Raw genomic sequence first — 26,103 nt, 5'->3', positions numbered from 1 at the left:
TTCCCCACTTTCACATCTCATTTGATAAAGATGTAACCAGCTTCAGGCACATGAAGAAACAGACTCATAGGGGTCTCATCCTATGCTTGACAATTAAAAGAAAACTTGAGTCATCAGAAAAGCAAAATACGGCCTCAAGGATGCCCACATTAACTTCTGAAAAAGACATCTCCCGCCACTAGGAGTCACTTTCCCAAAGGGTGGCCTGTGGAGACTTCTGAGTGTCCGGAGGCTGAGCTGGGAGAAGTCCAAGGTCAGGGGCAGGCGTGGCAAAGGGACAGTGCCTCCTCATCAAGTGCAGGTGGAATAGCATTGTGTGGATGTTCTCTTCAACCCAAATTCCTGCACGGTGAGGAGGCCTGTATTCCGAAGTGGTCGTCACTGCTTTCCGCCTCGGGGCAGTGGGTCCTGCCCCAGGTAAGTCCTGTCCACTACTCTTCACTCACCTTTCCTAATACGTAACAGCGTGGGCACAGAGGGCCCTGAAGCTGAAATCCTGAAGACTCCAAAAATGACGTCACTCGTCACTCAACCCCCAGCTTCCCAAACCCTCATTCTCAGGTAAGCGTGATAATAGCAGCTGCTGATTGTCATTCCTGCACTCAATGCCATTTCCAGTGCTGCCCACAAATTATCTCATTTAATTCTCACAATAACCCTCCAACGCAGACAAGTAGTTTGGCTTTAAGAGTTACTGAAGCGATATATTTCTGTAAAAACCGAGAGCTTTTCTTTGGGCAAATGTAAGAGCTTGCAGTTAAGTACTTTCTCCACTAAGGGGCGTGCTCATCTCACGTTAAAAATGCCAGACCCGGTCAGGGTAGGTACTTAGTACAAAAGCAGAAGTTTGGAAAAAGGACAAAGCAGGGGGCTCAATTTCAATGCCCTGAATATATTCTTAGTAGTAAAAAGGGTTCAAATTCACAGCTGTGGTACCCAGTGCTTACTTAACACACTCACTCACTTCATTCCTGCTCAAGGTCATTTCAAAAGCATTGATCTTGACCACTTTGCTGGCAACGGAGCCATGACATTTGGGAAAGAAAAATTAATAGATTCAGCCATTTGGCTTAGTAATCATCTTCCCCTGCCTCTTCCCCTCTTTTTTTTTTTTTTTTAAGTATTTATTTATTTATTTATGGCTGTGTTGGGTCTTCGTTTCTGTGCGAGGGCTTTCTCTAGTTGCGGCAAGCGGGGGCCACTCTTCATCGCGGTGCGCGGGCCTCTCACTATCGCGGCCTCTCTTGTTGCGGAGCACAGGCTCCAGACGCGCAGGCTCAGTAATTGCGGCTCACGGGCCCAGCTGCTCCGCGGCACGTGGGATCTTCCCAGACCAGGGCTCGAACCCGTGTCCGCTGCATTGGCAGGCAGATTCTCAACCACTGCGCCACCAGGGAAGCCCTCTTCCCCTAATTTCTTAAATCACGTTTTCCACCCGGGGAAACATCTGTCTGGTGGCTGAATCAACTTGACTCCAGTTGCAAAATGTAAAGAGTAAAAGAAAAGAAAGAAAATGCTGAAATCTTATCCAAGCTTATCAAAATGAATTATGACAGCTCATTTTGGTGAAATGTTCACTTAAAATTATATTTTGGATCTGGAAAACACTCTGGAAGTGTAAATTAGGAGAGCGGGAGATCCTCCGCTAGCGATCGGTAACCCCACCCTGTATTTATAGACAGAGAGGCGTGCAGAAGTACAGCATTGCTTTCGCAGAGGATGCTCCTGCAGGAAACTCAACATACACAGAGAAGGCAGCAGAGGCACAGTGGAACGTCCCTGTTTGGATCGATCCAGCGAGACCACAATCAAACCAAACAAACAACCTTACCAAGTTTATCTCCAGATTTACGTTCAAACCCGGCCGTGCTCTTGATGACTCAACCGTGTGCTACCCTGGTTTCAACTTAACCCTGCAGCCGGGGTTTCCTGGCGGGTGTCTGTGGCCACAAATGACTAAATTTGAAAGCTGTGCCCTGCATCTGCCAGAGGGCTCCCAGTCCTCCCAGACAGATCAAGTACTGTTTAGGCTATTTCTAAATTCCACTTGAAGGCAGCAAATTGTTACTCAAGCACCAGGTCTGGGACTGCTCCGCAGTTCCTACCAGCTGAGAATACAGCTAACCAAAGTAATCCCAGGTCATCTGATGAAGTGGAGTATGGAGTGTGTGAAACACGCTGAAGAGACAGTGGAGACACGGGCTCCCCTTTCACTTACTAGCCTATGGCCTTGGCCATGAGCTTGAGAACATTGCACTAGACTAAGGATGTGAAGTTCCGGTGTCAAATCCCCTTTTCTTCCTGTATCTCACAAGTCAACGGTTGTTTTAGGATTGATTGTTTTAAGATAAATGAAACTAGGGCTTCCCCTTGGACTGGTTTCATATTCATTTTGTTTTACGAGTGAGTTCATTTATTGACCCCATCTGGCACAAATCAAAGCTCAAAAAGTAAGCAGGGATAGCACTGAGTAAGCCCTCACTAGGGACCAGGTCTTATGCTGAGTACTTGTCACACAGGATCCGAATCCTGGGTGCCTATAAAAGCTTTACTCCTGTCTCCCATTCTCCCGGGTTCTGTTCACTCATCTGAAAAAAGGATCAGACAGACTCAGGAGCAGGTGATCTCACAGATCCCTCTGAACAGTAAGCTTTTATGAAATTTCCAAGGCAGAACTCACTATAAATCTTTGTTAAAATAGAAAACCCAGGTGTTTAAATGCAATACTCACTTAAGCTAAAACACACACACACACACACACACAGAAAACAATCCACCCACTGTACGCAGCAGTTAAGTAATGTGACTCACTAATATTTTGTCCGTCACTGGCCAGGCGGCTAGCATGTCTCGGAACCAATACGAGCAGCTCCCGTTCGGCTCCAACCAGGATGCCCGAAGCTCAGGGCTGTCGCTGCCGGGCTGTGACCTGGAAGATGTGCAAGGCGCACATGGCGGGCGCCCTCTTCCTACCCTCGGCCAGGGGAGCGGGTTGGCATGGTGACGCCTGAGACAGCTTTCACTTGATTCCTCCCTTCCCTTTCACTCTATTATCACTGTGTGAGATCTTGCCCCAGAAGAACAGAGAAATCCTGAGGGCGAGGTCTGATGTCAGGGGAGAACAAGCAAGTCTTTGTCAGGCCCTTCAAGGAGGAGGCCCGGCCAGGGCTCTCGGGCCGCACACAGAGGGGCCTGTGCTCGCTCTGCCGGGAGCAGAGGGGCCTTCTCCATCCTGTGCGATGGGGGCCCTTTGCTGGCGCATCCTGAGCCGTCTTCCTCCACTGACACAGGAGCTGGGCAAAGTGGATGGATCCCCACCTGCTGGCCCCAGGCACTTCACACCAAAAAGGCTTAAAGCAGAGCTTACCGGCCACACCACCACCAGAAAACCACTCTCACGAAGTCCACCCTCTTTAGCTCTGCCCCCAGTCTCCCACTCAGAATGGCACCCCTCCCTCATCATCCTTAGTCAACTCCTCCATCCTCTTAACCCCCTGTCCAGCCCTCGGCTCAGGCCTCCATCTCCTCCTCGCCACCCCCTTCACTCCAGGCCCCCCAGCTCCTCTGAGAAGCCGCCTGGCTCAGGGAACTCTCCAGACTCTCTCTGGTCTCCTACAAGGCTTCACCTGTCCCAATGGCAAAGGAGGAGTGATGTCCCACTGTGTTTATCATGTTGCCGACTCCGGCTTTGAAACGCCATCATCTAGGACGAGTTCTGCACCAAGGAGATGCTTAATAAACAGCCAGTAAACGATTGAACCCACAGCACAGCCCAGAAACGGAATAGAATATTCAAGTGAGGCTTTAGATCAAAAGAAAATCAGCGAACACTCATTGAGCCCTGACTATGGGCCAGGTACCACTCTGCACCCTTACGTGCATGAACTCACATCTCTGATCAGCCTCGTGTGGCAGGTCCTGTGGGCTCTCGTTCTGCAGATGAGGACAAGCTGCATGAGATGTCCGGTCAGCCCGAGCTCACCAGCTGCAAGTGGCGGAGGAGGGTCCCAGCCTGGGCTGTCCAGCTGCAGTCTCTGCTACTAACCACGGCAGGACACATCTCACGACAACCCCAGTGAAAGCAAATCTCACCCAAAGCCCACTCTGATGTACACCGTGCCATGTGGCCTCCCTTAAAACCAGGGACACGGGCCTTTGCAAATGTCATCACATGTCCAGCTCCTTGTATCCACATTATGGTAACTGAAGAAAACTGGTAGATTGCCATTGCCCTACTTCCTTGGCTAGCAGCGGAGTCAGGGCAGAAAGAGCTGACACGTGGGGAAAGGGTCCTGCGGGGCACTGATGGCCAAGCCTGCGATCACGTGAACGATTCTGCAGGACTCTTCTCTCTGCCAGTTTGCAGCGGGCTCCTGACCCCTGGCTTCCTTCCTGCTTTCCAGGTCAGGCGCGGTCTCCCTCCTGGGACTTCTGGACCGGCAGCTTACAAGTCCCCAAGAGAGAAAGGAAGCTTGCCATCAGGGCCAAGCGCAGCACTGCAAGCTGATTCTCCTCTTTTCCAACCCTTCTCTGGGTTGGAAGGCAGAGCTGCAAGGAGGACGGAGGGCTGGAAGAGGGGATTGAACAAGGGCAGCAGCTACACCGGGGGCTCCCAGCAGCAGGCTGGGAGGATGAGGTATAGCCCAGCCGTCCTTTTACTCTGTACTGGCTCAGCGGTTCTGTTTCCAGGGCTGGTGGAGGCCCGGCCGTCCATGAGGAGGTGAGGGCCTTGGTTTCTCACCTTCGAGAGCCTCCTGGGGGTGATGATGTGAATTCGGGTCCTACACTGGGGTCCCCCGGCACTACGTGGGGAGTCAGCAGGATTCAAGGACTCTCCTTGGGGACAAGTTCAGAAATGGAAGTTGGACAATCAAGCCTAGCACCCTCTTAGTGACGATGGAGAAGGGAAGGGGGGTCCAAGGGCAAAGGTGAGGCAGTGCCAGGCCTGGACCAGAACCCAAGTTAACCCTGATGCCAAACATTCCCTCCCTCCCTTCCTTCTTTCCTCCCTTTGCCCTGCCCTGCAGGCCGAGGCGGAGTGTGTTTGCCAGCACCGGAGGGATCTACGGAGGATTTCCGGCCACGTGCATCCCTGACGCCGCTGAGTTGCCCTGGCTCCTCCCAGCTCTGCAGTCTGAAGCCCTAGTTGAGGGACCCTTCCAAGGGCGAGTCTTAGTTGTAGAATCTCCTCCTTGGCTTACCGGAAGCTTCACCTATTTATAGGTAGGGTGACGCATAGCATATACAGTGGAAGAGGGACAGTTAGAAGAGGGTTTGAATCCTGACCACCTAATAGCTGTGGGCCTTGGGCAAGATGCTTCGTCATTCTGAGCTGCAGTCTCCTCTTCTGTAGGCGACACCGAAACTCCCTCCTGCTGTGCTTGTGAACATCCAATGCCGTGACCTTTAGAGACCTTGGCACATCTGGGGACGTGTGCAGGTCAGCAAGGTCAATTCTAAACCACACATCCATCTCCAACCAGCAAGTGTGCCCGGAGGTCATGGGCACCAGGCTCTGTGCTGGGTTAGAATAAATTCTATATAATATAAATGTGCATATACATGTATATATGCACTTACATATATATCATGCACGTATACACATGAGAATGTGCATATACATAACATATATATATATATATATATATATACACACCTATTATATTTTTTCTAAGAGAAAGGTAGAAGGACAGATACAGTTTTAAAAATCTCTTGCAGTTTTCACTGTGAAGAAGCAGACGCAGGTCTCTGTAAAGTTGAATTTTGCCACCAGGCAGCTATGCTGTTCAATCAGTGTTTCTGGATGATGGAAATGGATTCCTCCTTCTCCTCTTTCTACTTCTTTTCTTGCCCCCCAACCCTTATCCTATTCTGCTCACTAACACCTCCATAGCGTCAGAGAAGAGATGAACTCAAATTAGTCAATTTGATGATTTTCAGTCACCGCTGGGCATGAGGTGGGAGGATGGCGACTAACGGATTTTTAAAAGCAGAGCTGAGGCATTATCTGTGCATGACGATGCCTCTGGCTATTTCCTCCCCACCACCATCACAGAGAACTGAGTTCATGAGAGTGGTGTTCTGTACTCTCTCCCAGATCCCAACTCCTACTCATCCTTCAGTGCCCAGCTCACATGGCCCCTGTTGGAAGCCTTCCCTGACTTGCCTGGGCAGAGGGCAGGCCCCCTCTCTGCACCCACATCACTTTGCTCACGCCGGGGCTCTTGCCCACCACCTGCTCCCATGACTGTTGGCTCCTCTGTCTTCGTCATGAGCTTAGGAACTCCTCGAGGGGCTGACTGGGCTTGATTTGTCTTGATGCTTCCAGGCCTAGCACAGTGTCTGGGGCATGGTGAGGGCTCAGGTATTATCTGTTTAATGAATGTGCACATTTTTAAAGAGAACACTCTTATTTTAGTGTTCAACAGAGAGAGGGTTTCAGAAATGGGTATTTGTTTTCTGACCAGAAAAAAACAGATCAAGATCTAAATGCCATCATTTCTACTAGAATAGCATGGACTGTTGCCAGCCACTTTCTCTCATCAGAAAAAAGGCTCCTGTTCTAACCATTCACCAGCAATTTGTGCAACAAGATGCACGTGAAGGGCTGTCAGCACTTACCACTCCCCAGGGCCCTGGGGGTGGAAAGGCCATGTATCTACCCTCACAACCTCCCATTCGGCTGATCTGTATGAACCCATTTTACAGCTGAGGAAACTGTTATAATATTACAAGGAGTAGATATAAAATATGCACTTTAGAGAACAGGGGGTCAAATAAAATTCAGCCCTTTGCTTTGTAAGACTGCAACTTTATCAGGCCATCCATCTTTGCTTAAAGCTCTGTTACCAGCTCTGAGCTGTCCTCAGAGTGGACTCAACCCTCTCAGCTCGACATTCAAGGTCCCGGGTTAATCCTCCCAGCTTTTGTCTCCGAGTGAGTCCCTCTCTCTCAGACTCACCTCACCTCATCACCTCACCTGCACAGCCACAGCGAGTGACAGTGCCACAGTCCCTCCAAGAGGCAGCCCCCGTGTATGCTTCTCCTCTACCTGGAGACCTTCCCTGAAGTTTCTCACCCTCCCCGATATTCACCTAGCAGACCACCCCTCATCTCTAGGACGGAGTGGAGACAACGTGTCCCCAGGAAGCTTCCCCGGCTCTGCCCCTCACTCTGCTCACATGCTCCCAAGGACGGGGAGCTCACTACCTCAAGCGCCCCACCTCTTGGTCCCTCACACCCGCTCTGATCAGAACACTGATAACTGGGGTGCTGTCTCGTCACTAGCAGGCCTCCTAGTGAAACCATAAACAACTTGAGGGCAGGAGCTGAATCTCAGCATCCTTTTCCCCGGTGTCTAGCACTGGCGCTGACACAGAACAGGCACTCACATGTTTGCTGAATGGATTGGTCCTCCCTCTACCCAGAAGGCCAGACTTGGCAATAGTCTAGGTGGATGAATTCCAAGAGAATTGGTGCCAGTGACCTGTGGGAGGTCCCAGGGGAAATTCCTACTCTAGCAAATTGGTACCACGATGACCAAATTAGGACAACTGCTCACTAGGACCTGATTTATCGATGCATCTTCTCCAAGCAGCCTTGAACCAGTGCCGGGCCATGGGCTCCTAGGACGGGGAAGCCAAGTCTCATTTACCTCCAGAGTGTCAGTACGTAGTATCCAGTACGGGTTTTGGAATGAATGGCAAACACTCTACTGGGCAAGAACATCCATCTTTATTTCTATTTCAGGATGTTTTAGGGATGAAGCCTTTGAGACTCTCTGGGGAAGAGGGAGGAAGGGTACAGGATTCTCTGGAGAAGCCAAACAGAACATAAAAGCCCAAGTCTTCACGGTGGCTCATGAGGCCTGCACCACGCCTCTCTGTCCTCACCTCCTTCCATTGTACCTCGTTCCTTCTGTTCCAATCCTATTGGCCACTTGCAGTTCCTTGAAGCCCAAGCACATCCCCACCCGACAGCCTTTGTTCCCTTTTCCCTTCAAGCCTCCCTCCCTCACTTTGTTCGGGTCCTGCTCCAATGACACCTAATCAGGGGGGCCTTCCCTGGTATCCTGCCTAAAACAGCAATGCCTGTTCCCCCAACCTCCTCTCTCTCTCTGACTTGGCTTTATTATCATTATTTATGCTTTATTTTTTCCATAACACTTAATACTACCTGGTATAATATATGCTTATTTATTTATTGACACTCCCCTGACCCCGCTAGAATGCAAGCTTGAAGAGAACAGAAATTTTGTTTGTTTTTTGTTTTGTGCGGATCCCTAACACCAAGAATACCCCTGCTGCGTAGGACATGCTCCATACATATTTGTGGAATGCATGGATGGCTGGATAAATGAATGCCCCACAAGAGCTAACAGTCCACAGTCAAGGAAGAAAGCCAGTGCTGTGGGCCTGGACGAACACGTGCTTGAAACTTAACTGTCTCGCTGAGGGGCCAGGACACCTGCTCCCGAATCAGCTGACTCCAACTGTGAGGACATTCCTTTGGGTCTTGGAAGTATGCTGGTTTGAAGTGAATAAGCTGCTGGGGGTGAGTTAGTTTTCAGCTACTATCCAATGGGACAAAGGATGGACTCAACAGGCCGGGAGGGTGGTGAGACCTGAGGTTGGATGTAACAGGGCAAACCTTCAAATGGCCGAACCACAGAGGGCGATCTGGCCAAGGCGAGGTGAGGGCAGGCCGCTATTGAAGAGGAACTCTGAAATCAAGATTAACAGCTCTTACCTTCCTTAACTGTGTGTGTAGACAAGATCTGTCCCTAGACTTTAGGCACAGGTTCAAATGCAACCCAATGAGGGCTCAAAGCTGTACTGAAATACCTCTGATTAAGCTGACATTTTTTGAGGTTTACTATAAGCAAGAAACTATGCTAACGCATTATCGTCTCTTTTGAGCCTCACCACAAGCTTACCACACAGGGAGGACTGTCCCCATCTTACGGATGGGGAAACAGAAGCTCAGGAGTTTACAACGATCTATGCAAAATCACTCAACCAATAAATAGCAGAACTGAGATTTGAAGTCAGGTCTGTCTAATTTCAAAAGCTCTTCTCCTTCCTCTGAAGTATGCTATAGCTCAGGGACCCCTCTGGGGAAAGAAACCATAAGAGGAAGAAAGGAAGGGAGCACAAGATAAATCTGTTCCCCTCAAGAATGAGAATCTGGTATAAGGACCAAGTCTGGGATAAAATAATCCCAGGAATTCAGAATTGGAAAATACCTGAGAAATCACCTGGTCTTACCTTCTCAGCTTTATGAAATGCTTCTGGTTTTAGTTTTGAGGGAAAATCAGGATATCTAAATGCAAAAGAAGAGCTTTAGGAGAGGACAGCAGAAGGTAACAGCAGCAACCACTGAAAGAGTAACAGGTGTGAGATTATCTCAGTGTACTGTCACTTCCTTCGTGACTCCTGACCTTGGATGTGTGGGTGCCCTGGGCCAGCTTAAAGGAGATGTGCTAATACAACCAAGTCCAAGGAGCTGAAATCAGCAGACCTTGAGTCACTGGAGAGGGATGTCAGCCCGTGTCAGGTCCAAGTTCAATTAGGTGTGGCCCTCTCCTTCCAGATAAGAAGAAAAGTGCCCATAACTGGGAGAAGGTGAAAGAGGGAGAAAACCAACGTGCTGGCGGTGAGGGAAGAGGGCAAGGGGAGTGGTGATCTGAGGCTGGTGCACCGCAGTGCCGAATTTACCTCTAAATTCAGCTGCATTTACCTCTAAAAATGTTATAGCAAGTGAGATGCCAGCCAGACTTCCGGCATGAGACCTAAATTCCATGCCAGGTGGGCTACTTCTCTCCCTGCTGGTCTCAATCTGGATGGCAAGAAAGAAGCCCTCAAATGCATTCCGCAGGGACAAAGCGACCTCCAGCAACAGCTCTAATCTGCTCTCCCCCTGCATGTAGTTCCAAGCAACTCTGTTTCCTGCCTAAACACTAAAAAGACTCAAGATAGCAACAGCTCCCACTCAGAATGCAGTTATAGAACCCAGGGACATTTAAGCACTTCAAAATTACAGCTACTTTGAAGTGCACATCAATTCTTCATTATGTCCTTGTTTTTTTTTTTTTTTTTTTTCCTTGTACATGTATGTGGTGTTAGGAAGCATGGCTTCCAATCAGAGATGACAAATCTGGTGGAAGGACCATCCTCAATACTTCCAGGTATCCCGTAAGCCTGCATATCGCAGATTCTCTGCACTACAATGTTGGTCATCACCGTGCTGCTGGCTATAAGCAAAGACAGTTGATTCTTACCTGGAGATCTCCCTTGTGACTCAGATTCACCAATCCAGGCTGATGGAACGAACCAGATGAGCTGTTTGGCCAAGACAAGTCTGGCTCCCTAAATCAGGGATATGGTCCCCGAGAGTCCTGTGCTTTCTCTGTCCTTGGTGAGTGATAACCTGCAGAAAGGGAATGCAAGTCATGTTACTAGGAGAGGCCGTTTCCTCTTCTCCTCTCGTCATAATACATTCTTTTAAGGAGAGCAGAGAGAGTCCCAGAATCACAGATTACTAGGGCCGGAAGAAATGCAATAACCTTGTCTAATGCTTCTGTAGTTGAGGAAACTGAGGCTCAGAGAAGAAAAGAACTTCATTCAAGGGTTTAGCCGCTCGGGATGAGATTCCAGATTAGAATGTGTCTCTGACTCTCTGGTCTCTGGAATTTTTTTAAAAAGCAGCCACATGATCGGGCTGACTTCTCAAACAAGTGGTCACTGACCCTGAATAGAAGTCTTTTCTTTTATTTAGTGGATTTTCAAAACGAGAGGTGGCACTTTTTTCCACATTGCTGTTTTTGTAGTTTTACCCCTGGGAGCTCACTGAGTAAAAGAGTCCACCTCAGGCATGGGGCTGGGAGGGTTCTCCCTTTTTCTCATTAGAAAAATATTGTTATGGAATAGTGGGACCTGTGGGCACAGCAGTGGGTAGACTTGGTCTTTTAATGATAGATGTATGTGCACCCAGCCTCTAGGTCTCCTGGTCTCTCTCTGTCTCTGTCTCTATTTCTCTGTCTCTTTCTGTCTGTCTGTCTCTCTCTCCATGTTTCAGGAAAACACAGGAACAGACATGTATTTTCCTCCCATGAGTATCATTTATTATGTGATTTTTCTTTTTTTTATTTTTATTAAAGTCTAGTTGATTTACAATGTTGTATTACTTTCTGGTGTACAGCAAAGTGATTCAGTTATACATATACACACACAAACATATATATGTTCTTTTTCAGATTCTTTTCCATTATGGTTTATTACAGGATATTGAATATAGTTCCCTGTGCTACACAGTAGGACCTTGTTGTTTTATTATGTGATTTTTCTGAACACCGAACATTTGAACAGCCACTCCTCGGGGCCAAAAACCAAAACCAAAGAAGGGATCTCACATTTGTTAAGCAAATAATGTCTAACAAGCACATCCGGTGAATCTTGCATTTTCCTAATTTGTCCTCAAAAATTCTGCCAAAGGTACCAGGAACTCCATTTTTCCAAAGGGTTAGGGAACCGAGCTAGAGAGAACTAGAATGCCCTGAAGAGTCGTAAAGAAAATTCGGTGCAGAACTCATGGTGAAAATTCGGTGCAGGCATGAACTCATATCTAACTCCCAAACTGATGTTTTGTCCATCTAAACCGGACTAGAGCTATTAGGCCAAAACGCTAGGAGTTGTCTTATTCTTCCAGTGTGTTAGCTGGAAGGCAGGAGAAAGTTCTTTGGCAGCTGTTAATGTTGTAAGGACGTGAAGGGTTGTTCTCGTTAGATTCTCATTCAGACAGGAGGCTCTAAAGGCCCCGGCTTCCTGCATGCTGCCGGCCAGGGCTCATGTGCCCCAGAGAAGCCAGGCTGGCCCTGGCTCTGGGCAACCAGAGGGCCCGTCAGGAAATCGTGATCATCAACGCTGGGCCTCTGTTCCTGTTCTGGGACAGGGCTGGAGAGATGGGGTGGGGATGGAGAAAGAGGAAGAGAAAACAGGAAGTTGGGGGGAAGGGAAGGAAATGATAGAGAAAACACAGCGACTTTAGCCTGATGAGAAAGTGATTTCTGAGCGCTGCATTTTGGGAAACCAGGTCACAGTGGTAGTGGCGGAGAGGAGTTTTGTTTCCTCTGAACTTGGGGTTGTGCCTGTGAATTCCCATCAGAGCACAGTCTGAGGAAGAGGGTGCCTGCCACAGGTGCTGTCTCCCAGGGGCACCCGAGTGCAGACACTGGAGAAGGTGAATTTCTAAAGAAGAATCCCCAGGTGAGACCACGTCTCTCACCTCTCGGCTGTAGTTGAGGCCAGATGAGTCATAAAAGGACCTGGAAACAAGAAAAGCTTTCGAGGTGATCAGGCCTCAGGGGCGCTATCCCATCCCCACCGCTTTCCTTCTCAAATGCTCTCAAAATTATAATTCATTTTCAGTGTATTTGATTAAGACTTAATTCCCCCAGTGGGCCAGGAAGAATCCCGCTTTCTTCTACCGCAAAACTAAGAGGGTCAGGCCAGCAGAACGCTGAGTCTCCTGCAGACCATGACTCTAGTAAGATACTTCCAGAATCTTTCCCTACCATTTTGTCCACTCTACTTCATTATAGACACTACAAAAGTTCCCCAACTCCCACTGTGCATCATGAAGGCTGGCAGTCACCTGGTGAGTTGAACAACCACACAAGTAGACAACCCTAATAATAATCTAATCACACTGTAATACCAATACTAATAATACTCTACAGTTTCCCGATGGGTACTAGAAGGTGGGCAGGGAACACAGAGCCCCCTAACAGGCAAGCCCTCAGATACCAATTCCACCCACTCCAGTGGTTCCCCAAACTGGTTGTGCAACTGGAGAAGCTAAAAAGAAAAAAGTACCATCCCAACCTGGAGTAGAGGCCAAGCTTCTGGAGAGTTTTATGTCACCAATTGGCTCTGGTCCACGGACCAGCATTTAGATACCTTGGCTCCTAACCCAGCCCTCACCAGGTCCCACCTCCTCCCATCTTACTGATTCAATCACGGAGACCCTACTGTGGAGGAGCTCGCTCCAGGGATCTGTCCTTGACTCTCTAAACTACTCCCCCACCAACCAAATAAACACAGAGCAATAAAAAGTAAGCCTATCTTTGAGAGGATTCCAAGCTTTTTGAAGAGATGGCTGGTGGTTTCCTGTCTGAGTCACTCACAGGCCAGAGGTCCCTCAGGGAGGACAGAGATCGAGCAGGGAAAGACACTTACAACCCCCGTCTAGGTCCCCACCAGCAGCCCAACCTCACACAACATCCACAAGTCCGCTTCCGTCGCCAGTGGTTACGAAAGACCAGAGCTGCTGCCAGCGTCACTCTGCTCCGTGAAGGAGACTGACACCACCTGAGACCGTCAGGAGGTGGCACTTCGGCACACCTGGCAGCCAGCAAAACACTTTTCAGTATCTTGTCTTCTTTGGTCATTTTAAGAGACAGACAAAGCATGGGGTCATTAGCACATTTTAAAAATGGGGAAGGGCTTCCCTGGTGGTGCAGTGGTTGAGAATCCACCTGCCAATGCAGGGGACACGGGTTCAAGCCCTGGTCTGGGAAGATCCCACATGCCGCGGAACAACTGGGCCCGTGAGCCACAACTACTGAGCCTGCGCGTCTGGAGCCTGTGCTCCGCAACAAGAGAGGCCGCGATAGTGAGAGGCCCGCGCACCGCGATGAAGAGTGGCCCCCGCTTGCCACAACTAGAGAAAGCCCTTGCACAGAAACGAAGACCCAACACAGCCAAAAATAAATAAATAAAATAAATAAATTTTAAAAAAAAGAAAAGATGACTACTATCTTAAAAAAAAAAAATGGGGAAGCTGAAATCTAGAGACATAAAATGACTTCTCCCAGGTCACACAACAAAACCGAAACTAGAACAGGCATCTCCTGACCTCCAGTCCAGTGACCTGTGACCTTTTCACTACCTCCTGTGCTCCCCTTACCCCCCCCCCCACGCCCCCATTCACGGGAGGGGCTGACAAAAGCTGTGTGTCTTCCGCTTTTGCATGGTTCTGGAAGTGACAGGGCTGGGCAGGGGGCAAACTGAGAGAAGGCGATGCATACGGACGGTGAGGGGCCTGGAGGGCCTGGAAGACCACCCCCTGCCCTCCAGGCTGAGCAGACACGGAATCTAAAGCCCGGGTGGGAGCCTGCTTGTTCAAGCCCCAAGTTAACCAGCAGCGGAGCCTATCCCGAGTCAGGGAACCTCATTACGGCCTCTCCCACAGGCACCAGGAGCCCTGGCCAACGAGAAGAATTACAAACAGGTAGGTTTTTTGTTTGTTTGTTTGTTTTTTAATATCTTTATTAGAGTATAATTGCTTTACAATGGTGTGTTAGTTTCTGTTTCACAACAAAGTGAATCAGCTATACATATACATACATCCCCATATCTCCTCCCTCTTGCATCTCCCTCCCACCCTCACTATCCCACCCCTCTAGGTGGTCACAAAGCACCGAGCTGATTTCCTAGTGCTATGCAGCTGCTTCCCACTAGCTATCTATTTTACATTTGGTAGTGTATATATGTCCATGCTACTCTCTCACTTCGTCCCAGCTTACCCTTCCCCCTCCCCGTGTCCTCAAGTCCATTCTCTACGTCTGCATCTTTATTCCTGTCCTGCCCCTAGGCTCTTCAGAACCATCTTTTTTTTTGTTTTTAGATTCCATATATCTGTGTTAGCATACGGTGTTTGTTTTTCTCTTTCTGACTTACTTCACTCTGTATGACAGGCTCTAGGTCCATCCACCTCACTACAAATAACTCAATTTCGTTTCTTTTTATGGCTGAGTAATATTCCATTGTATATATGTGACACATCTTCTTTACCCATTCATCTGTCAATGGACACTTAGGTTGCTTCCATGTCCTGGCTATTGTAAATAGAGCTGCAATGAACATTGTGGTACATGACTCTTTTTGAATTATGGTTTTCTCAGGGTATATGCCTAGTAGTGGGATTGCTGGCTTGTATGGTAGTTCTATTTTTAGTTTTTTTAAGGAACCTCCATACTGTTCTCCATAGTGGCTGTATCAATTTACACTCCCACCAATAGTGCAAGAGGGTTCCCTTTTCTCCACACCTTCTCCATCATTTATTGTTTGTAGATTTTTTGATGATGGCCATTCTGACTGGTGTGAGGTGATACCTCACTGTAGTTTTGATTTGCATTTCTCTAATGATTAGTGATGTTGAGCATCCTTTCATGTGTTTGTTCGCAATCTGTATATCTTCTTTGGAGAAATGTCTATTTAGGTCTTCTGCCCATTTTTGGATTGGGTTGTTTGTTTTTTTCATATTGAGCTGCATGAGTTGCTTGTAAATTTTGGAGATTAATCCTCTGTCAGTTGCTTCACTTGCAAATATTTTCCCCCATTCTGAGGGTTGTCTTTTGGTCTTGTTTATGGTTTCCTTTGCTGTGCAAAAGCTTTTAAGTTTCATTAGGTACAATTTGTTTATTTTTGTTTTTATTTCCATTTCTCTAGGAGGTGGGTCAGAAAGGATCTTGCTGTGATTTATGTCATAGACTGTTCTGCCTATGTTCTCCTCTAAGAGTTTTATAGTGTCTGGCCTTACATTTAGGTCTTTAATCCGTTTTAGTTTATTTTTGTGTATGGTGTCAGGGAGTGTTCTACTTTCATTCTTTCACATGTAGCTGTCCAGTTTTCCCAGCACCACTTATTGAAGAGGCTATCTTTCCTCCATTGTATAGTCTTGCCTCCTTTATCAAAAATAAGGTGGCCATATGTGCGTGGGTTTATCTCTGGGCTTTCTAACCTGTTCCATTGATCTATATTTCTGTTTTTGTGCCAGTACCATATTGTCTTAATTACTGTAGCTTTGTAGTATAATCTGAAGTCTGGTAGCCTGATTCCTCCAGCTCTGTTTTTCTTTCTCAAGATTGCTTTGGCTATTCGGGGTCTTTTGTGTTTCCATACAAATGTGAAATTTTTTGTTCTAGTTCTGTGAAAAATGCCACTGGTAGTTTGATAGGGATTGCATTGAATCTGTAGATTGCTTTGGGTAGTATAGTCATTTTCACAATGTTGATTCTTCCAATCCAAGAACATGGTATATCTCACCATCTGTTTGTATCATCTTTAATTTCTTTCATCACTATCTTATAGTTTTCTGAATACAGGTCTTTTGTCTCCTTAGGTAGGTTTATTCCTAGGTATTTTATTCTTTTTGTTGCAGTGGTAAATGGGAGTGTTTCCTTAATTTCTCTTTCAGATTTTTCATCATTAGTGTATAGGAATGCAAGAGATTTCTGTGCATTAATTTTGTATCCTGCTACTTTACCAACTTCATTGATTAGCTCTAGTAGTTTTCTGGTAGCATCTTTAGGATTCTCTATGTATAGTATCATGTCATCTGCAAACAGTGACAGCTTTACTTCTTCTTTTCTGATTCAGATTCCTTTTATTTCTTTTTCTTCTCTGACTGCTGTGGCTAGAACTTCCAAAACTATGTTGAGTAATAGTGGTGAGAGTGGACAACCTTGACTTGTTCCTGATCTTAGAGGAAATGGTTTCAGTTTTTCACCATTGAGAACGATGTTGGCTGTGGGTTTGTCATATGTGGCCTTTATTATGTTGAGGTAAGTTCCCTCTATGCCTATTTTCTGGAGGGTTTTTATCATACATGGGTGTTGAATTTTGTCGAAATCTTTTTCTGCATCTTTTGAGACGATCATATGGTTTTTCTCCTTCAATTTGTAAATATGGTTTATCACATTGATGGATTTGTGTATACTGAAGAATCCTTGCATTCCTGGGATAAACCCACTTGATCATGGTGTATGATCCTGTTTTTTTTTTTTTAATCAAGCCAAATTCCTTCACTCAATGGATTCTCACTGAGCCCTTTTTTTTTTTTTAATTAATTAATTAATTCATTCATTTTTTGGGCTGTGTTGGGTCTTCGTTTCTGTGGGCTTTCTCTAGTTGTGGCAAGCGGGGGCCACTCTTCATCGCGGTGCATGGGCCTCTCACTGTCGTGGCCTCTCTTGTTGCAGAGCACAGGCTCCAGATGCGCAGGCTCAGTAGTTGTGGCTCACGGGCCTAGTTGCTCCGTGGCATGTGGGATCTTCCCAGACCAGGGCTTGAACCTGTGTCCCCTGCATTGGCAGGCAGATTCTCAACCACTGCACCACCAAGGAAGCCCTGTATGATGCTTTTAATGTGCTGTTGGATTCTGTTTGCTAGTATTTTGTTGAGGATTTTTGCATCTACGTTCATCAGTGATATTGGCCTGTAGTTTTCTTTGAGACATCTTTGTCTGGTTTTGGTATCAGGGTGATGGTGACCTCGTAGAATGAGTTTGGGAGTGTTCCCCCCTCTGCTATATTTTGGAAGAGTTTGAGAAGGATAGGTGTTAGCTCTTCTCTAAATGTTTGATAGGATTTGCCTGTGAGGCCATCTGGTCCTGGGCTTTTGTTTGTGGAAGATTTTTAATCACAGTCTCAATTTCAGTGCTTGTGAATGGTTTGTTTATATTTTCTATTTCTTCCTGGTTCAGTCTCCGAAGGTTGTGCTTTTCTAAGAATTTGTCCATTTCTCCCTGGTTGTCCATTTTATTTGCATACAGTTGCTTGTAATAATCTCTCATGATCCTTTGTATTTCTGCAGTGTCAGTTGTTACTTCTCCTTTTTCATTTCTAATTCTATTGATTTGAGTCTTTTCTCTTTTTTTCTTGATGAGTCTGGCTAACGGTTTATCAATTTTGTTTATCTTCTCAAAGAACCACCTTTTACTTTTATTGATCTTTGCTATCATTTCCTTTATTTCTTTTTCATTTACTTCTGATCTGATCTTTATGATTTCTTTCCTTCTGCTAACTTTGGGTTTTTTTCGTTCTTCTTTCTCTAATTGCTTTAGGTGTAAGGTTAGGTTGTTTATTTGAGATGTTTCTTGTTTCTTGAGGTAGGATTGTATTGCTATAAACTTCCCTCTTAGAACTGCTTTTGCTGCATCCCATAGGTTTTGGGTCATTGTGTTTTCACTGTCATTTGTTTCTAGGTATTTTTTGATTTCCCCTTTGATTTCTTCAGTGATCTCTTGGTTATTTAGTAGTGTATTGTTTAGCCTCCATGTGTTTGTATTTTTTACAGATTTTTTCCTGTAATTCATATCTAGTCTCATAGCGTCGTGGTCAGAAAAGATACTTGATACAATTTCAATTTTCTTAAATTTACCAAAGCTTGATTTGTGACCCAAGATATGATCTATCCTGGAGAATGTTCCATGAGCACTTGAGAAGAACGTGTATTCTGTTGTTTTTGGATGGAATGTCCTATAAATATCAATTAAGTCCATCTTGTTTAATGTATCATTTAAAGCTTGTGTTTCCTTATTTATTTTCATTTTGGATGATCTATCCATTGGTGAAAGTGGGGTGTTAAGGTCCCCTACTCTGATTGTGTTACTGTTGATTTCCCCTTTTATGGCTGTTAGCATTTGCCTTATGGATTGAGGTGCTCCTCTGTTGGGTGCATAAATATTTACAATTGTTATATCTTCTTCTTGGATTGATCCCTTAATCTTTATGTAGTGTCCTTCTTTGTCTCTTGTAACAGTCTTTATTTTTAAGTCTATTTTGTCTGATATAAGAATTGCTACTCCAGCTTTCTTCTGATTTCCATTTGCCTGGAATCTTTTTCCATCCCCTCACTTTCAGTCTGTATGTGTCCCTAGGTCTGAAATGGGTCTCTTGTAGATGGCATATTTATGGGTCTTCTTTTGTATCCATTCAGGTAGTTTGTCTTTTTGTTGGAGCATTTAATCCATTTACATTTAAGGTAGTTATCGATATGTATGTTCCTATTACCATTTTCTTAATTGTTTTGAGTTTGTTATTGTAGGCCTTTTCCTTCTCTTGTGTTTCCTTTAGCTGTTGTTGTAAAGCTGGTTTGGTGGTGCTGAATTGTCTTAGCTTTTGCTTGTCTGTAAAGGTTTTCATTTCTCCGTCAAATCTGAATGAGATCCTTGCTGGGTAAAGTAATCTTGGTTGTAGGTTTTTCCCTTTCATTACTTTAAATATGTCCTGCCACTCCCTTCTGGCTTGTGGAATTTCTGCTGAAAGATCAGCTGTTAACTTTATGGGGATTCCCTTCTTTGTTATTTGTTTTTTTTCCCTTGCTGCTTTTAGTATTTTGTCTTTGTATTTAATTTTTGATAGTTTGATTAATATGTGTCTTGGCGTGTTTCTCCTTGGACTTATCCTGTATGGGACTCTCTGTGCTTTCTGGACTTGATTGACTATTTCCTTTCCCATATTAGGGAAGTTTTCAACTATAATCTCTTCAGATATTTTCTCAGTCCCTTTCTTTTTCTATTCTTCTTCTGGGACCCTTATAATTCGAATGTTGGTGCATTTAATGTTGTTCCAGAGGTCTATAAGACTGTCCTCAGTTCTTTTCATTCTTTTTTCTTTATTCTGCTCTGCAGTAGTTATTTCCACTATTTTACCTTCCAGGTCACTTATCCGTTCTTCTGCTATTGATTCCTTCTAGAGAACTTTTAATTTCATTTATTGTGTTGTTCATCATTGTTTGTTTGCTCTTTATTTCTTCTAGGTCCTTGTGTTAAACGTTTCTTGTATTTTCTCCATTCTATTTCCAAGATTTTGGATCATCTTTACTATCATTACTCTGAACTCTTTTTCAGGTAGACTGCCTATTTCCTCTTCATTTGTTTGGTCTAGTGGGTTTTTACCTTGCTCCTTCATCTGCTGTGTATTTCTCTGTCTTCTCATTTTGCTTAACTTACTGTGTTTGGGGTCTCCTTTTTGGCAGGCTGCAGGTTCGTAGTTCCCATTGTTTTTTGTGTCTGCCCCCAGTGGCTAAGGTTGGTTCAGTGGGTTGTGTAGGCTTCCTGGTGGAGGGGACTGGTGCCTGTGTTCTGGTGGATGAAGCTGGATCTTGTCTTTCTGGTGGGCAGGACCATGTCCCATGGTGTGTTTTGGGGTGTCTGTGACCTTATTATGATTTTAGGCAGCCTCTCTGCTAATGGGTGGGGTTGTGTTCCTGTCTTGCTAGTTGTTTGGCATAGGGTGTCCAGCACTGTCGCTCGCTGGTCATTGAGTGGAGCTGGGTCGTAGCATTGAGATGGAGATCTCCAGGAGAGCTTCTGCCATTTGATATTACGTGGGGCCGGGAGGTCTCTGGTGGACCAATGTCCTAAACTCGGCTCTCCCACCTCAGAGGCACAGGCCTGACACCCGGCCGGAGCACCAAGAGCCTGTCAGCCACATGGCTCAGAAGAAAAGGGAGAAAAAAAGAAAGAACGAACGAATGAAAGAAAGAAAGAAAAGAAAAGAAAATTTTAAAGTTGTTAAAATAAAAAATTTTTAAAAATTATTAAAAATAAAAAAATTAAAAAGTAATAAAAAAAAAGAAAGAAGAGAGCAACCAAACCAAAAAACAAATCCACCAATGATAACAAGCACTAAAAACTGTACTCAAAAAAAAAAAGGGACAGACAGAACCCTAGGACAAATGGTAAAAGCAAAGCTATACAGACAAAATCACACAAAGCAGCATACACATTCACACTCACAAAAAGAGAAAAAGGAAAACTATATATATATATCTTTTGGGAAGTCTGAATTCTTCTGCCAGCACTCAGTAGGTGTTCTGTAGGAGTTGTTCCACATGTAGATGTATTTCTGATGTATTTGTGGGGAGGAAGGTGATCTCCAAGTCTCACTCCTCCACCATCTTGAAGGTCTCTCCCAAACGGGTCGGTTTGTAGATAACAAATATGACTCCTGTTCATTAGGGACCTGTGGCGCATCAGGCGTCATTTAATGCTGGACACCTGGTGACTCCCTGAAACCTCTCAGCAGCCACACTAGATAGATGGGCGTTACTCTTGCCCACTTTTACAGACGAGGAAACTGAGGCACTTGCCCAAGGGATCTGGCTTTTGAGTGGCAGAGCCAAGATTTGATTTCCTGCAGTCTGGCTCCAATTCCTGCTCTTAACCACTATGTGGTTAATACTCCATCTCAAAGCAGTTGCATCAAAAAAAAAGAAAAAAGGAAAGAAAGGGAGAGACATGCAGAACATTCAATTAGTGGAAAGAAACAGGGATAAAGGAAGGGCACTAGGAACAGATAACACCTGCATTCCAAAGGCAGAGGAAAGGAGGAAACTCTCCAGGCGGGGAAATATTGATTGAAAGGTGCTGAACAGGCAGGACAGGGATTCTGGTCCCCAGCCCTTTGTGGGTGGCAGCCCCCCGGTGTCAGCCAGCACCAGTAAATGACTTCCTGGCCTTGGTGCTGACACCACACCCCTCGTGGGAGGCGGAAGTGGAGTGGGCTGGGGAGGGGATGGAGGGAGGGCCCAAGATGGGAGAGTCATCAGGGTGGGTGGAAGGGATGATGTTTCGGGAACCCAGCTCCCCTGTCACAGAGGGTGGGACCCACTGGTCAGGCTGGCTAGCAAGGCTCTGCCAAGAGTCCCCACCACAAACGGTGAGTGCACACACTCCCAGGGCCACCCGGTTCTGGGGATGCTGGGTGAGTTCAGCCTCACAAAGACCCGGAGAGCAGGGCAGGACAGGGATCATCCCTCACCGTTTCACAGCCGGGGAGACTAGAGCCGCAGTAATGATAGTCATGACATCATCGCCACCATCATCGTTATCACCATGGTCATCGTCATGGCGGCCACCATTTGCTGGAGCCTGTCACGCACCAGAAAATGAACTAGATGCTTTACATGGGTTACTCAGTAAACATCAACTCTGTGAGGGCCGTAACATTATTCCTAATTTATAGTTGAGACAAGCTAAATAACATCCTAAAGGTCAAAAAGCTAGTTGGCTAGGAGGAAGGATTTGAACTGCTGTCTGACATTTTGGCCCATGGTGTCACCTCTAAGCCACATGTGCCGTGAAATGGTGACAGGCTCTGCCCATGACTGATGGTGCTAACCCGCAGCCAACTTTTGAGATGTTAAAGCACATGGGTGCTTTTACAGGTCTTTAAACTTAAATATATTATCCACACTCCAACTACACTAAGTGCACATACACGGTTACATACAATTAAGGTGACCGCGTGATTTATCCTCCAAACCTGGGTACTTCTGAGAGTGAAAAGGGTCTATTAATAATGCTGCTGGGACAACGCGCATAACCCAGGCCTGTCCCAGGCACACGAGGACATAGGGTCATCCTGGTATAACCCACAGTCCCAGGGTGGGTTCTTTTATGTCTCGCTGTGTCGGTGGGAAACTCTCCTGAATGATCCCCTGCTTTTCAATCCACCCAAACACTCCTTGGCAACAATTCACTCTCCCTCTGCTCACCATAAAGTCTTCTAAGTCCATTGGGCTGGCAGGCCTTATGCAAGCTGATCATAAAGCGGGCACGCTATGATTCGGGAAGCAAGGGTGTGACTAGTTTGGCAATATATTTAGAAATGACTGCTGGGTGCCCTGTGCCCTTGCACCCAGAACCTGAATGTGCAGCTGTTCTGATAATCAGCCAGTCCCCCAAACCTGAGGGCCTGATGGCTCCCCCATCTCGTGTGGCCTAAGGTCATGGGACGGGCAACCAGTGTGAGCTGGGCTGCCCAGCCCGCTGGAGAAACTGTCGTCCACTGACAGGATGCAAGACCCCGCTTCCTCGGGGGGCAGCACACGGCTGGGACAGGTGGCCTGTCTCCATTCCCAGCAGGCACTGACCTCCCCAACCCCCGGAGGGTGTGGGGCTGTAGCCCTCTGGCCAGGGATGTCCCCTTTGATCCCACAGGCCTGGGGAGGATGGAGGCTGCACTTAAAGCTTGCTTTTTGTTTCTTAAGAATCTGCCTTCTTAAGAATCTCTGGTCGAGAGGAAAAAGAATCTGCTGTTCTTTTGAAACCAGGAAATCAGTCTTGAATCAAACTCACACATCAATACAAGTGAAATGCTAACAAGAAAGCAACAGGCATTAGTCCACTCTCTGAAGAGGTGTTTCCTGCATTTATTTAATCAGGGGCATCCCAGGACTTCTGGTCCTGCGATTTTCTGACAGCTCAGGGAAGCTTCGCCACGCTGGGGAGCCCAGAGACCCCGGAAGGGGCTCAGGGCTCTGACCCTGCAATAACACAGCCAGCCAGCCTCTTTATTTGTTTTGCATAGAAGTTTTTGCCAGTGATAGTTTTTGGTAATGAGGAAGACCTTTGTTCTTCCCAAATTAGGCCACATTCACAGGTTGTTGGGGGTTAGGGCATGGACTTATCTTTTTGGGGACCACTATTCAACCCACTACTGCTGTCATGATTATTGTTATTACTACTATTAATATTATTATGAATGCTATCCGGGGGACACCTGAAACCTGGGGGTGGTAAGGCACCGCCACCCAGCAAGTAGGTGGAAAAGTCAGGACTAGAGTATACTTCTCCCAACTGACTCCTGTTTCCTCTTCCTCAGCACGTGGCCTCTCATGCTAGGGGCCCAGGCTGCAAAGCCCAGAACGGAGCAGGAAGCAGCCTACAGACAGACAGTGACGGAGCCTGGGCTCAGGCAATCCTAGGCTGTCAGGGGGCAACAGAGGATGAGGGTGATGGGACCATCACAACTACAGGAGTGTCACTTTTCTGGAGGGAAAAGGGCACAACTTGACAGGTTTGCGTGCGTGACCATCACCGGTGACACAAGCCTGGACGCCTTGATGTAGCACGAATGCTTTATGGTGGGTCAAGGAAACCTCGGTGTACGCTGAACTTGGCCTTGGCTGGGCTGTGTGACCTTTAGTCCCTCACTACTTCTCTCTGATCTTCAGATGCAAAGTCCGCTCAATGCAGACTTACAGCCATATGCACCAGCAAGCCTCTCTGGGCTACTCTGAAGATCAGACGAGCCTTTGCTTCTAAAGTACCATAGCTATTTATGTTCATGCATTATCTCTGCCATTGGATGGAAAGGTCCTTAAGAGGAGGGGCCCACGTCTTACTGATTTCCACAAGCTATTGTAATAGGCTCGAAGCCCCGCACAAACGACAAATACTGACGGTTGAATTGGTACGAGTCAGCTTCCCTGAGGGCAGCGAACGGCTCAGTGTGGCTGGGGAGGGAGGAAGAGGCAGCAGAGATACAGCAGAAATAGGCTGGTGTCAGGCTGTGGCGGACTTTACCTGCGCCCATGCTTTTTGTGACGTCAGACAGCAAGCTAGTCTATCAGATGCTTTTGTAAGTGTCAGTAGGAGGCTGGGGCTGTGGAAAGAGCCTGGGGTCTCGTGCCCAACAGTCGTGAGCTGTAACTTCTTGGAGCCTTGGCTGCCCTGTCTCTACAATGGGAACGATCACTCCCTTTCAGGCATCTGGGTCACCCAAGATTAAAAGTGACCAGTGCAGTACCTGGCACCCAATTCAACTTCAGCAAATACAACTGGCCCCCTAAATAAGTGGGACAAAACTGACCTGGGCTGTCAGAGTCAATGATTGTCATGGAAGTTCAAGGTCAATGCTGCCTGGAAGTAAGTAACTAAGAAATGGTACCATGGCCAGACTGCACTGAGCACAGCCTGAGAGGGAGTCTGGCTGGAGGGGTTTGTTGTCCAAGTTCCCAACGACCCTGGTGCACTCCAGCACCTCGTGCAAATAGTGGCAGCACTCATGCACCCCAAAGCCACGAGGGTCTCACACGGCAAATACCACCCCAGGACCACAAATCACCTGTGAACTCCCAGCAGCCCCTGGCCATCGGCTTGTGCTGGGTGTTAAGTGGCTTGTGTTGGGTGTTCTAGAGACCCTGCTCATGCCACAAGGCTCGGTGGGAGGCGAGGCCCTGGGGGGCCAAGAAGCAGGAGATCTGGGCTCGTTTCTGCTCCGACCCTAAATCTGTCTCATACCCGGGGCACATCACTCACCGCCACCTGTATCATGAATGAAATGGTCTTTGGAACTTAGGGCTCTCAACGTCTAGAACAGCCCTTCAGTGGAGTGTTTCTGGAAGAGCTTAGCCTGTGATATATACTGCTCTTTGAGAGAGTGATTTTCCGACAAGCCAGGCCTCTGCTAAAAGCACCGTGCAAGTGGAGGCCCTCCTGCAGACAGCCCAGGTCAAATGCAGCAGGTTCTACTTCTCACCCCACCGATTCCTGCTGTGCAACCTTGGGTGAGTCACTTTACCCCTCTGAGCCTCAGTTTCCTCGTGTGAGCCTCAGAGATAATGATATCTAGCTCATGCCACGTCCCAGCAAACTCTGGTTTCTAAAACGTCACAGAAAGTACAAATCTCATTTCTCTCGGACGTGACAAGGCTAGCCAGCCTTTACCTTCCAGGACAGAGCCAGACACACCTTCCCAAAGCAGCGATGGGAGAAAACAAGCGCCTTCCATTATTCTCAGTAAGAGGAGAGGGGCCCAGTCATCATGGGGAAGAGTGACTGAGAACTACCTGTCGTGACAGCTGGGAGCCGGCTTATCTGCACTGATGACAAGACGAGGGTCACTCTGGCCCAGGCAGACAAACACTGGGGATCCTCAGACAATAGCACAGCTGCTCTGGTTCCTGGGCCCCCTGCTGCGAGGCAAATTAGGAGTCATTTGATCAACATTCATTGTCAAGATGCAAAGGGATTCTGCCTTTCCCAGTGGCACAGGGATGCAGGGGGCAAATGCACACCCCCCCCCATCAGGGTCCTGGGGACCCTATACCTTGCGATGGGGAAAAGAGAAGTGGGAACTGTGGACAGAAACATGCCTGGGATGAGATCCTCATAGAAACCGACTACAGAAAAATGCACTTTCTCTGTGAGACCCACTAATATCTAACAAAACCCATATTCCTAAGCCTAGTGTTCAGGTCTCTCCACAAACAGGTCCATACTGATTGAGAACCATCCTCATATAAGCTCTCAATTTAAGCCCAGTGTGATTTACCGCAGCTTTGTGTTTTCTTGCCCTGTTCCGCAGCCTAGACTTACCCCTTCATATACCTCCATCCTTTCTACGATCCATCCAAGCAGCAGTGCCCTCACCTCCTCCATGAAGTCTCCTCTGATACTCTTCTGATACCCAGTCCACACTGATCTCTCTTTTGTCTGAACCCTCATAGCACTTTCTGTCTGCACCACTCA

General features: G+C 46.9%; 1 protein-coding gene across 2 annotated transcripts in view; it reads right to left on the bottom strand.

The window, feature by feature from the left end:
* Positions 1 to 26,103, bottom strand: part of CYRIA (CYFIP related Rac1 interactor A) — a 107,773-nt gene that overhangs the window by 47,921 nt on the left and 33,749 nt on the right. The window contains exons 2-3 of one of the 2 annotated variants that reach the window (XM_082357785.1): positions 25,422 to 25,547; positions 10,280 to 10,428 (exon numbers count right to left, since the gene is read on the bottom strand). The gene's annotated coding sequence lies outside the window, so the exon portion shown is untranslated. The remainder of the gene's footprint in view (positions 1 to 10,279; positions 10,429 to 25,421; positions 25,548 to 26,103) is intronic. The other variant, XM_082357784.1, reaches the window with a different exon arrangement.

This window comes from Balaenoptera borealis (genome assembly GCF_965194805.1).
Source record: "Balaenoptera borealis genome assembly, chromosome: 15".
Lineage (NCBI taxonomy): Eukaryota > Metazoa > Chordata > Mammalia > Artiodactyla > Balaenopteridae > Balaenoptera > Balaenoptera borealis.
This window is presented reverse-complemented; position numbering and strand designations above follow the sequence as displayed.